At 42.3% G+C, this 11,196-nt stretch overlaps 1 long non-coding RNA gene across 1 annotated transcript in view; it reads left to right on the top strand.

Annotated features, from left to right (window-relative positions):
- Window positions 1-8,875, top strand: part of LOC138527784 (uncharacterized) — a 188,996-nt gene extending 180,121 nt beyond the window's left edge. The window contains exon 2 of the long non-coding RNA XR_011284041.1: window positions 5,748-8,875. This is a non-coding gene — a long non-coding RNA (uncharacterized lncRNA). The remainder of the gene's footprint in view (window positions 1-5,747) is intronic.
- Window positions 8,876-11,196: the final 2,321 nt, after the last annotated feature.

An 11,196-nucleotide genomic window follows, 5' to 3' on the forward strand; every position in this document is an offset into this window, starting at 1 on the left:
ACCGTGCTCCCCTCCAAAAGAGGGGGATGACACTGCCTTGGCCAATTTTGAAAATCGATTTTATTGGGCCTGTGATTCGCTCCTCTAGGGGGAACAAGTACATGTTGACCGTAACATTCTTTTTTACTAAATGGGTGGAATCTCTCCCGTCCCCAAATTGCAAGGCAGAAACAGCAGCTGCCCTGATGTTCAATCACATCTTCTCGCTTTTTGGACTAACCCAAAGGATTGAGTCAGACCGAGGTGGCCACTTCACCAGTGAAGTGATGACAAAGATGTGGGAGATACTTGGGGTCAAAAGGAAACTACACATTGCCTATCGGCTAATCTAGTGGTCGAGTTGAGAGGTACAATAAAACTATTGTGAGCATATTAAAACGTTTGTGGCAGTTTCTGGGCCAAGTTGGGACATTCGATTACCCCTTGTCCTGATAGCCATCAGATCTACCCCGTCTTCTGCAACAAAAATGTCTCCATTTGAGCTGATGACTGGACAAGAGATGGTGCGCCCCCAGCATCTGCTCTACAGAACCCAAGAGTAGATCTTGATAAATGCCTCCACAACTCAAGAGTATGTTGAGAATCTGAGAAAACACCTTCAACATGCTTTTGCCTATGCTCAGCTGAATCTAGAAAGATCTGCAGGCAGTATGAAGACCCACTATGATCTTAAGACAACTAAAAAAGAATATCAAGTTGGAGACCGGGTCTACTTGTACAATTTCCAAAGGAACCAAGCCAAAGAGCCCAAATTAATCTCCCAAATGGGCGGGGTCCTTTTGAAATTGTGGACAGAATCTCACCAGCCACCTACAGAATCCGCATCCCCAAGGGCAGTTTGGCAGAGGGGGAAGACAAGTGGGTCCACATAAACCAGCTGAAGAGTTGCCATCCCAGGCATACTTTGCAGCAAATAGAGCAGCCAACCGGAAACCCAGAGGGGGAAAATCCGGAAACATAAAAGAATCACTAAATGTTCACCGTGTATGTGCGAGAAGTGTGTTAAAACCATTGTGTTTTTGATCCCACAGATTTTAAGGCTAAGAAAGTGATGTATTTATGTTTGATGCAACCGATTTGGTTTTTACTGGGTTTAATAAGTTAATTAGCCTGGCTGAGCTGCCAGAACTGGAAAAGCAGGTTTCTCCCAGAAGGAGGGCCTTCCTCTCAGCAGAAACTCACTGGCAGGTTCTGATAGCGGGTTAGCCCAGACTTTTGTCTATGGAAAGATGAGGAACAATGACAGACCTTCAGCCCAGGAAATGGAGGTGTGAAGGTGGTCGTAAATTGCTCCTGGAAGTCACTCCCCCAAGGAGGGGGATGCACTGGACTCCCAGGAGAGACAAAGGAGTGGAGCCAAGTGACCATCTGCTGTTAAGAATGATCAAAGAACAATTTTTAAAAGACTCATAACTTGTTATTCAAAGTGGTGAAAATATAAAAGTGGACAGAGTTAATAATTTAATTTTCAGCTGCACGTGTGAAGGGGCGGTAGAACTGTATGACATGTTTTGGACAGGAATGGCAGTATATGTGGGTTTATGGGAAATGTATGAAACCTAGAATTGTGAAAAGTTACACACACATTCCTATGTTAAACACACACATTCGTGGAAATGTACATAAAGTTTGGAAATTGTATTCATAGCAAAAAGGACAACATTCTGTAAAGTTGAAAGAAGATCCCATAGCTACAGGATTTTGAGCAACAGATGTTACATACAATATGGCATCTTTGTGTGTGATTTGTATAAAGGTGACCAATGTAGTAATGTACATATAGTATAAAATCCAATTTTGAGACCAGTGGCTAAAGGGAGGTTTCTGAGGCAAACCATATAATGTGACATCATCCGGCCTTGATCCAATCACTCAAATTGCAAGGCGGAGATGATGTTTTGCATCCTACCCGAGCTCACAGGGGCAAGCTTAGCTAAGTCGACTCATACAACCACTTGGTGATGTCATTTTAAAGCATAAATAGAGACAGCTGACAACACATAGGGACTCACAGATCCACTCACTTTCCTGATTCCGGCAAAGCACTCTGATCGAGCATTCTACATACAGATTTCATATCCTTCCAGATCCAGATGCCAGACTCTTGCCAGCAATAGAGAGCTATTGTTTTCTGCAAGGCCCAAATACTCAAATTTATCCCTGCAACCCAGTAAAGCACTGTGGTGTAAGATGGCCTTTTGAACCAGTATCCTGAAATTCTCTGGCTTGCCACCACTAGGCTACTAGGAGGGCAGATCCTGTGCGAACCGAGCGACCGGCATAGCTGATCCAGTACCGTGCCTGATGTGCTTTCTTTCCTAGACCAGACCCAATCCCATGACCAGAGCTGACGGTCCAATTTAATAATTGATCCTGTGAGTATTAATAGGAAGGACTGAGACCCATAGTATATTTGCATTGTCTTATCCCGATCTTAAACCCACCCTATCTTTCATTCAGAACCGGTATTGTTAGAACTATCTTTGCGAAGTCTCTTTTCTCATCTAAAGAAGTAGAGTTTCCACAGTAGGCGGGTTACACTGATCACGTGACTGTCAGATCCCTCTGTGGTATTCGCTTTTCATAGTCATCATCTAGTGTAATCAAACCCATTTGTCATCTTTCAAAGTGCATTTCTGCTTTCTATTCTCGCGCCATTTTACAAATACAACCTTTACTAAAACCTCTATAACTCCCTCAGTTGTTAGGATAGTTTTTAGGATAGAATCGAAATTTCAACTCCTACTTGTACCTAACATCCGTAGCTATCCATAGAACCCACAACCACTATCGCGAATATCGCGCAAGGAAAAGTTTGCTGCGATTTTTAAATTTGAAAAGTTTTACATGTGTGAAATAGCTTTAAATTGTTTCTTACTTGGACTTTGAGATTTCAAATGCTTTCTTAGGACTAAATAATTTTTTATGACTGTGTGTAACTGTTTAAAGTGGCTCCCATAGGAATTTATAACAATTTACGTATTTTTGACCACATTTGGTGTTTTTGCCCAGTCAATTCCAAAGATAAATTCAAAGCCACCCTGACAGCTGAAAAAGTAAATTCCAATTTTTCTCTTGTGTTTGAAGGGGGAAGGTGGCACTGATATCCGGTCTGATTTGTGCTATTGCTGAATACCTGCTCTCACCTCACATCCAATTAATTGCATATTGAGAGGTTGAGGGGTGTTGCAGGGGGAACCTCTAACCATAGTGCCATCTGTCCAAACCAACACAAAAGTATTCTTTACTGTGCTGCATATGTTTTTGGTGCTCATTACTTGATTCCTAGTGTATTAAAATATATTATTCTTTGTTCTGTCACCCCATTGGTGATTGTTGTTTACCTTTTAAAATATACTGTGATTAAATCTTGAATATATAAATATTTATCAATGCAAACTAGCCTGATTCCTGGTTCAGTGTGACCGGGGGGTGGTCTCAGGAGTAGGGTGTGATATGAGTGGTATATCGTTCAGAATATTGAAATTATAGATAAAAATAAATAAAGGTTTCAGTTGTGCACTACACGCTGGGCTTGACTTGGGTGTGTGCCGGATTGAAATCACCTACAGTTGCAGCTCCTCTAGAGGAAACAAGTACATGTTGACTGTGACATGCTTGTTCACAAAGTCGGTAGAATGTCTTCCAGAACTGAATTGTAAGGCAGAGACAGCTGCTGCCCTAACGATCAACCACATCTTCTCCCGTTTTGGCCTCAAAGGATTGAGTCGTGCCGAGGAAGCCATTTTACCAGTGAGGTGATATTGATATTTTATTTCTATCTTGCTCGTAGACACGTGTTTCAGAGCGCGACAAGGCAAGGGAGGGGAACAGGGGAGAACAAAACAGAGATCTTACTAGGCCCAGTGACATTGAGAACGCGCAAGTGAATGGGATAGGGGGAGGGGAAAAGTGCATGGAAGGGGGGAGAAGTGGAAAGTGTGAAGCAGAGGAGAACCAGATAAATAACAATAAATAAATAATAAAGGCAACAAACAGTAGTAGTGCAGTCAGCAATTTGCAAGTGTTAGGTTTAAGGCAACACACATGGTAGGTCTGATAAGTGAAGGAAGAAAAAGGAGGGCTGTATGGGTACAGATACAGACTCCAGTGCAAGAGGTGGCCCAGAGGCACTGCGGGAGGGTGGCAGGGTGAACAGGTAACTGGGCCAGGAGGACAGAGGGTGGCCAGGTGCATGGTGCCAAGAGAGAACAGATCAGCAGGGGAGAGGGGGAGCTAAGGCAGAAGAAAAGAGGAAAGTCTTGAGGTGCTTCCGGATCCGGAGATGGTTCTCCGCAAGTTTTAGAGTGGCAGGGAGGCTGTTCCAGATGGAGGACCAGCCGAAGACAGAGATCTACCCCAGCTTGTTTCTTTGAAAAATGACTGACCCTTAGGGAGTTGGAGGTAGAGGAGTGAAGCGCTCGAGAGGGGAGGTATTTGCGGAAGGATAGCTGGAGGTATTTTGGACCCAGGCCACATAAATCCTTGTGGACAATGCAGAGGGTTTGGAATTTAATCTTTGCATCCACTGGGAGCCAATGGAGAGATTTCAGAGCTGGAGTGATACAATCCTAGGGCTTGAGGCCAAGGACAATTCTCACAGTCCTGTTCTGGATTAGTTGCAGAGGGCAGAGAATAGAGGCAGGTAGATTTAGAAAGAGCTTGTTACAATAGTCCAAGCTAGAGAGAACCAGAGCTTGGGATACCATGAGCTTCTGGGGGAAGGAGAGGAAAGGCAGAGTACCTTTGAGGAGGTGCAGTAGGAAATATGACTTTTTAGAGATGTCAGAGATGTGGGCGGAGAAGGAAAGGGTGGAGTCAAAGATGATCCCAAGGTTCTTAGCCTCGCAGGTAGGGGGTAGGAGGAGGGCCAAGGGAGGCCGGCCAGAGTTAGGTGAAAGGATGCTGAAGGTGTGCTGATGAGGAGGATCGCAAAGATGTGGGCGATTCTAGGGGTAAAAAAAAAAACCTCCACATTGCCTAATGCCAGGCCTCAAGCGGGGGCTAGAGAGAAATAACAAACAATGGTGAGTATCTTAAAGAAGTTCATGGTAGACACTGGATCCAATCGGGACATTCAATTACCGCCTGTCTTGATGGCTATTAGGTTTATAAACTCTTCTGCAACAAAGATGTCTCCATTTGAGATCATGAATGGATGAAACATGGTGTTACCACAGCATCTGCTCTACAGAACTCAAGAGCAGAAACTCATAAATGTGTTCACTACTCATGAGTACATTGAAAATGTAAGGGAGCATCTCCAGCATGTTTTTGCTTATGCTCAGTGTATTTTAGAAAGTTGGCCGAAGGAATGAAGACCTATTATGATCTAAAGACCACCAAGAAAGAATATGAAGTAGGTGACAAGGTTTACCTGTAACAATTTCTAAGGAATCTGCCCAAGGAGCAGTTATTTCTTCCATTGTGAAATGTTGGCTTTGAAATTGTAGATAACATATCACCTGTTGCCTACAAGATACACATCCCAAAAAGAGAACAGCCACAAGAAAAATGGGTCCACATTAATCAGTTGAAAAGCTGTAATTCCAAACTCACTTTATGATTTATTGTAGTTTTATGTAACATTGTCCTCTTTTGAATGGAAGTCTTGAAATTGATGTCTATTTCTAAGTAAATTGTTCTCTCGAAAGCAATGTCCATCTTCTGGGAGAAAGGTGGTGTGTAAAAAGTACTGAACATCTTTTTCTTTCTATTGTTAGATAAATAACTTCCTTAACTTCCAGCCTGGAGTCAAGAGGGGCATCCAGAGAGGACTCTTGGGACGCCGGAAGGAACAAATAAAGGGGGTGCTGTGCTAAACCCCTCAACCCAAAGATGGAAGGGGAGCCTGGGGTACGCACTCCCTAAGTAAGGAAGAAAGGGTGTGCCGTACCTACATCCACCCAACCCAGAGACAGAAGTGGATTCTGGAGTGCCAATTGCCTAATGAAAGAACTTGAGCTGGACGGGCTTCAATGAAAACAAAAATATAAGAAAAAGAAAAGGGGACTTCTTATGAAACCCTACTCTGCCCTGCTCTTCCCCAACAAAGAATCCTCGGCATACCTGTCATTAGCAAAGGGAAAGCAGAATCTTTAGTTCACAAAGGCAGAAGAAATTCAAAAGTCAGTTTCACATAAAAAAATATGTAAACACTGATATCAAAAAGGCTTTGCAAGCATGTCTGTCTGCAAGAGGAATCCAGAGAGGGCTAAAACAACAATGTAATCCAAGTGCAGATTGGAAAAGCACATCACATTACTGGCTGAGAAATAAATGCAACATTTTCACTGAAACTGCCAGCCATAAAAGGGTGGTGCAGTGTGACAATTCAGACCTACTTTTTAGCAGAAAACTGAACACCAAATAATTAAAAGTGTATATTATTAATGCCTGCAAGCATGTCTGTCTGCAAGAGGAATCCAGAGAGGGCTAAAACAACAATGTAATCCAAGTGCAGATTGGAAAAGCACATCACATTACTGGCTGAGAAATAAATGCAACATTTTCACTGAAACTGCCAGCCATAAAAGGGTGGTGCAGTGTGACAATTCAGACCTACTTTTTAGCAGAAAACTGAACACCAAATAATTAAAAGTGTATATTATTAATGCCTGAAAGAAAAAGCTCTGCACTTTCAGCACAAAATCTCAGTTACCTTTAATTAATAAAACACTGTATGTCAAAGAATCAATGCTGATGTTAAACAAAATGCAATATGTGAGTCGATTTCAGGCAAGGACAAAAGGACAAATTGCGGGACTGTGGGCAAATTATTCCAAGAACTTCCCCACAGAAAGCTTTGCTTGCACCCTAACTGTGTAAAACTGCAATACAATATGTCCTGAATTAAGAGTATTGAAAACCACATGTCCTCCAGACTTACTGTCTCTCAAGGCAGTTATATGTAAATAACTCTGCCACAGAAAGCTTTGCTTGCACCCCAACTGTTTAAAACTGCGATACAATATGTCCTGCCTTAACAGTGTTGAAAGCCACGTGTCCCCAGACTTACTATCTCTGAAGGTAGTTACATGCAGAGCAAATGGCTCTAGCCAGTGAATCCCAGGTATTTACGAGCTGCAACCAACTTCAAACAACCAACTTCAAAGAGACTAATGAAAAACTCTGTTCACAGGCTGACCCAGAGTGGCAAATGGCCTGGAGGAATGGACGCTCGTATTTGCACATATGAAGATTCCCTTTGTTTAAATGGATGGCCACAATTGTTGCTTTTCCTCAGAAACTACAAGTCACGCTGTATACATGTATGTTATATTTTGAAGATCATTTCAAGGTGATTTTGGTGATATACAATTCCTCCATCTGCGACCTAGGGAATTATAATGACCTGCTAAACGGGTGTTTCTGTCTGCTCTAAACATATCTCGGATTTAAAGTTGGTGGACTGTTGAGGGGTAAAATTAGATATTTGGAGAATAAATTGCATGTTCCTACCGATTATGTTTTTTTGCAAAAATGGTGGAAAATTGCCAATGGGCCATGAAACATGGTGCAGACCCAGCTGTTGTTTCATTAAATTCCTTCTGATTAGCTGCATCAGAAAATATATATATTATGGCAGTTACTAGTCAAATTATGAAGTTTTGCAGCATAACTAGTTTTTGCCAAAAATCTGACATGAGAACACATGGGGATTGCAAATGAAAGCTGCCATATGTCTTCTCCAGACTCCTTAGCCAATCCTTAGCGAGTGGCTGGATTGGGAGGAGAAAGATGGATACGTATCCAATCCTATTTGTGAGAACTCTTGCAGGGTACTCCCCAAGATTGTTAACTCAAGGGTGTCATCACTGCTATATAAAGTGGATGCACTATGAGAGAAAGGAGAGAGCTCCTAAAATTATCATTGGGAAGAGAGCTGCTGAAAATTGCCATCTGACAGCTGCCAGGAAACACCAACAGGAGATTTAGCAGAGATTGCCTCTGGGTCCAGCTGTGTATTTCTGGGAAGGCCTAAAATCTGACTGGGCCCAACAGTGGAATGCTGGGGATCATCCTTGAGAGTGGACTGACCAGATCCCTGCCTGGTCCTTCCAGAGGGTGCTGACATGCAGCTGGCTTTCCTGTTCTATAAACATAGGTTTTCTTGTTGAACCCTTTGTAACCAAAAGGTAGGCGAATCTCTACCCTGTTTACCTACAAATATTAATTTAATTAATTTCCCTTGGCAGAACACCACAGGGTGAATTTTGTTAAAATTCAAAATTAACAAAGCTCATTCCCAGAGTGTGCTGAAAACTATAGACTGTAATTGAATTGGGTAATCTTTCTGTTCAGCTCCCCCAACACAGGCATTTAAGTGGAGGGGGGTCTGATACCCAAAATTCTCCTATCATCCCAAACGTTTCCATCCCACATCCCCAACACAGGTCTTTAAGTGGAGGGGGGTCTAAAACCCAACATTTTCAAATCATCATAAGTTTTACTGTCCAACTTCCCCAACAAAGACCTTTCAGTTAGGGGGGTCTGAAAACAAACCACTAATTCACCCTGTGTTAATTTTAGTCCAAAACTGTGTTGGTGAAATCATAATTGCCATATGCATTTGTACCATTCTATGTACCATTCTATAAACCTAACTGCTAGCCCTTTTAAAAGTGCACAGGAAAATCAAATTTCCACAGCAGTGCATATGTAATCGCTTTTGTTAATTGATCAGTTTAATTATTTCTTGAAGTGAAATTTGTAGAAAGTAAAGAATGTGTTTACTGTTCCTTTCAACCCACTTGCGTGATTTATTTACGTTGACAGACGTTTATTATGTTGTAGCACATATAGAAGTAGTGTTTGACATTTTATTGTGATGTTATTAACAACTAATTCAAATAAACATATTTCCTGTACACCGGCCTGGCTCTTTGCTCATTGGTAGTTCAGTGGGTTGGAGGGATCCAAGGGGTATTCGATGAATTGGAGGTAAGGCTGAATAAAAGAACTGACATTAACCATTTATTGTTTGACAATTAGCTTGGGGAGGGGAAGGAAATCCCTGTGATATGGGTGGTCTCTCAATAAAATATTACCAATTGGGGGCTTGTGGCCAGGATGTTTCTGGCTATTTCTGACACATGACAAGTGCATTGTGACAGACCATTCATTTTGATGTAAGTGATTTGAGGTGGAATACAATATCATAGCATACAGCCTATTAAATGTGCAATGCAAACCATTTGTTTCGTTATCATCCAATTCTGCTTTGAATAGGAAACACAGTCGTCCACATTGCGCCTGATTGCAATTTATGTTCTGATATGCATATAGAGCAGTTGTTTTCTTTTACAAAGGCACCATTTATTAACACCCTGCCAGTTATCTTATTTTTAGCAACACAGTCAGAAATGCTCTGTTCAACTGGTTTAATTGTATCCTGTCATTGTTATATTTCTGTTCTCACAAGCAAAGTGCATCTGTGTTTTTTTTTTTAAAAAGTCATTCTCTATTCTGCTTCTACATCACTTACAATGTTTCAATAGTGCACCTTTTTCAAACCATCTAGATAAGCGAGTGCTAAACATGTTTTGATGGGGTTCATTTATACACAGAAGTTCATATTTTGAACGTCTTGTTTTATAGAGTGAAAAGGGGGGTAGAGGGGATCTTTGTCTTGCCCAGTGCTATTCAGCTTTTCGTATAATCTCCATCTAGCTGAAGCTGCAGCCCCACGTCTTTCTATAGGCGGGAACTCGTTATATTAGATGCCCTATTTTCTGAATTTCAGAACTCCTGCGTGGGCATGTTTTATATGCATTCTCTACTTACAAATGCAAACTGAGCAAGATGCATTGCTGCATTGGAAGGAGGGAAGCAGGTTGTATCAATTAATCATTGGAAAAAAAGGTTTCCAATAACAGCTTCAGAGTGGAGCTCCCCAGCTCAAAACTACAGCCCCAAAAATAGCTTAATGTAATCATTCCATGTTTTATGCATTAACATACACCAATATGCAGTGTACTGGAGATGGGTAACCATCGCCGCAGAGAAAATAGACAACAAGAAGTCATAAATAGATGAGGAGAAACCATGACTAGCGTCTGCATTCTAGAGACCTCTCCCTGCAGTTGCCCTAGACAGCCCTGAATGAGAAGTGTGTTAAACCACTGCTTTTGTATGAGGGAATTCTCCGTTGTATTCACTAGTGCACTATATCATGACAACTGTGCTTTTAGAGGGGGAAATCTGTTTTTTTTTGGGACGCTCAGCTGTATAACGATATGTGATGTCAAATGGGGCCGTTGTGTACCTCTTTGGAAAACCCTTTGAGACCAACAACATTACACATTTGCACTAGAAGTGGGAATGGCTGTTAACACCTTTGACACGTGTGCAGAACTATTTCATAAGGGGGCTTTTGCTACTGAGCCCTTCAAAAGTAAAACGAACGCAGATGTTTAACATATTGCCATGGTTTAAGCACTAATGCATATAGAAATGAATAATGCCCCAGTCGGATGCTACATACTTTACAGAGAGAATTGGCAAATCCAATGGTTTTGCTTTTTGCATGGGCATTTTCCATGCATTGCCATTATACCCCCATGGTACTAGAATGTCCAGCTACTACTATTGCATACCCCAGTAGTAGCAGGATTTTTCGCGTATTGCCTTGATATGTTCTGGCCATTAAATCAACTGCCATGCTTTCCTTTCATTTATTAGGTATGCATTTATTTATTGGACATTTTACGGCACCTGTACACAAGCGTTTCCAAGCGCCACAAAACAAATAGGGGGGGGGGGGCAGAGGTGGACATAGGAAGAAAAACAACAACATGGTTATATTGGCCTTGTAACAATCCTACCGTACAAGTGCAAGACAAAGGTGCTAAGTACAAGGGAGGAAGGGAGAAGTGCAGAAGTGGGGTGCCTGGGGTGAGCAAGTGCTGGGGGGGCGAGACGGCAAGGGCCTGGGGGAGCAGAGGGGGAAGGGAAGATAATGCGATGGGCAAGGTGGACCAGGTTAGGGCAGTCCGGAAGGGTGCCCGAGGTCAAGTGCTGGCAATGGATGCTTGGGAGGACTGGTAGGGGGTTGGTCTGGCCCCTGTATGACTCAGAAGGGACCATGCCCCAGTCGCAGCAGCAGAGGGACATTAGCACAGGAGGGGGAGAGGGAACGAATTAGAGAATAGGAAAGTCTTGAGAAGTTTCCGGAAGTTAATAAGATCTGGCTCA

This window comes from Ambystoma mexicanum, chromosome 7q (genome assembly GCF_040938575.1).
Source record: "Ambystoma mexicanum isolate Mex_15411 chromosome 7q, UKY_AmexF1_1, whole genome shotgun sequence".
In the NCBI taxonomy this organism is placed as follows: Eukaryota; Metazoa; Chordata; class Amphibia; order Caudata; family Ambystomatidae; genus Ambystoma; species Ambystoma mexicanum.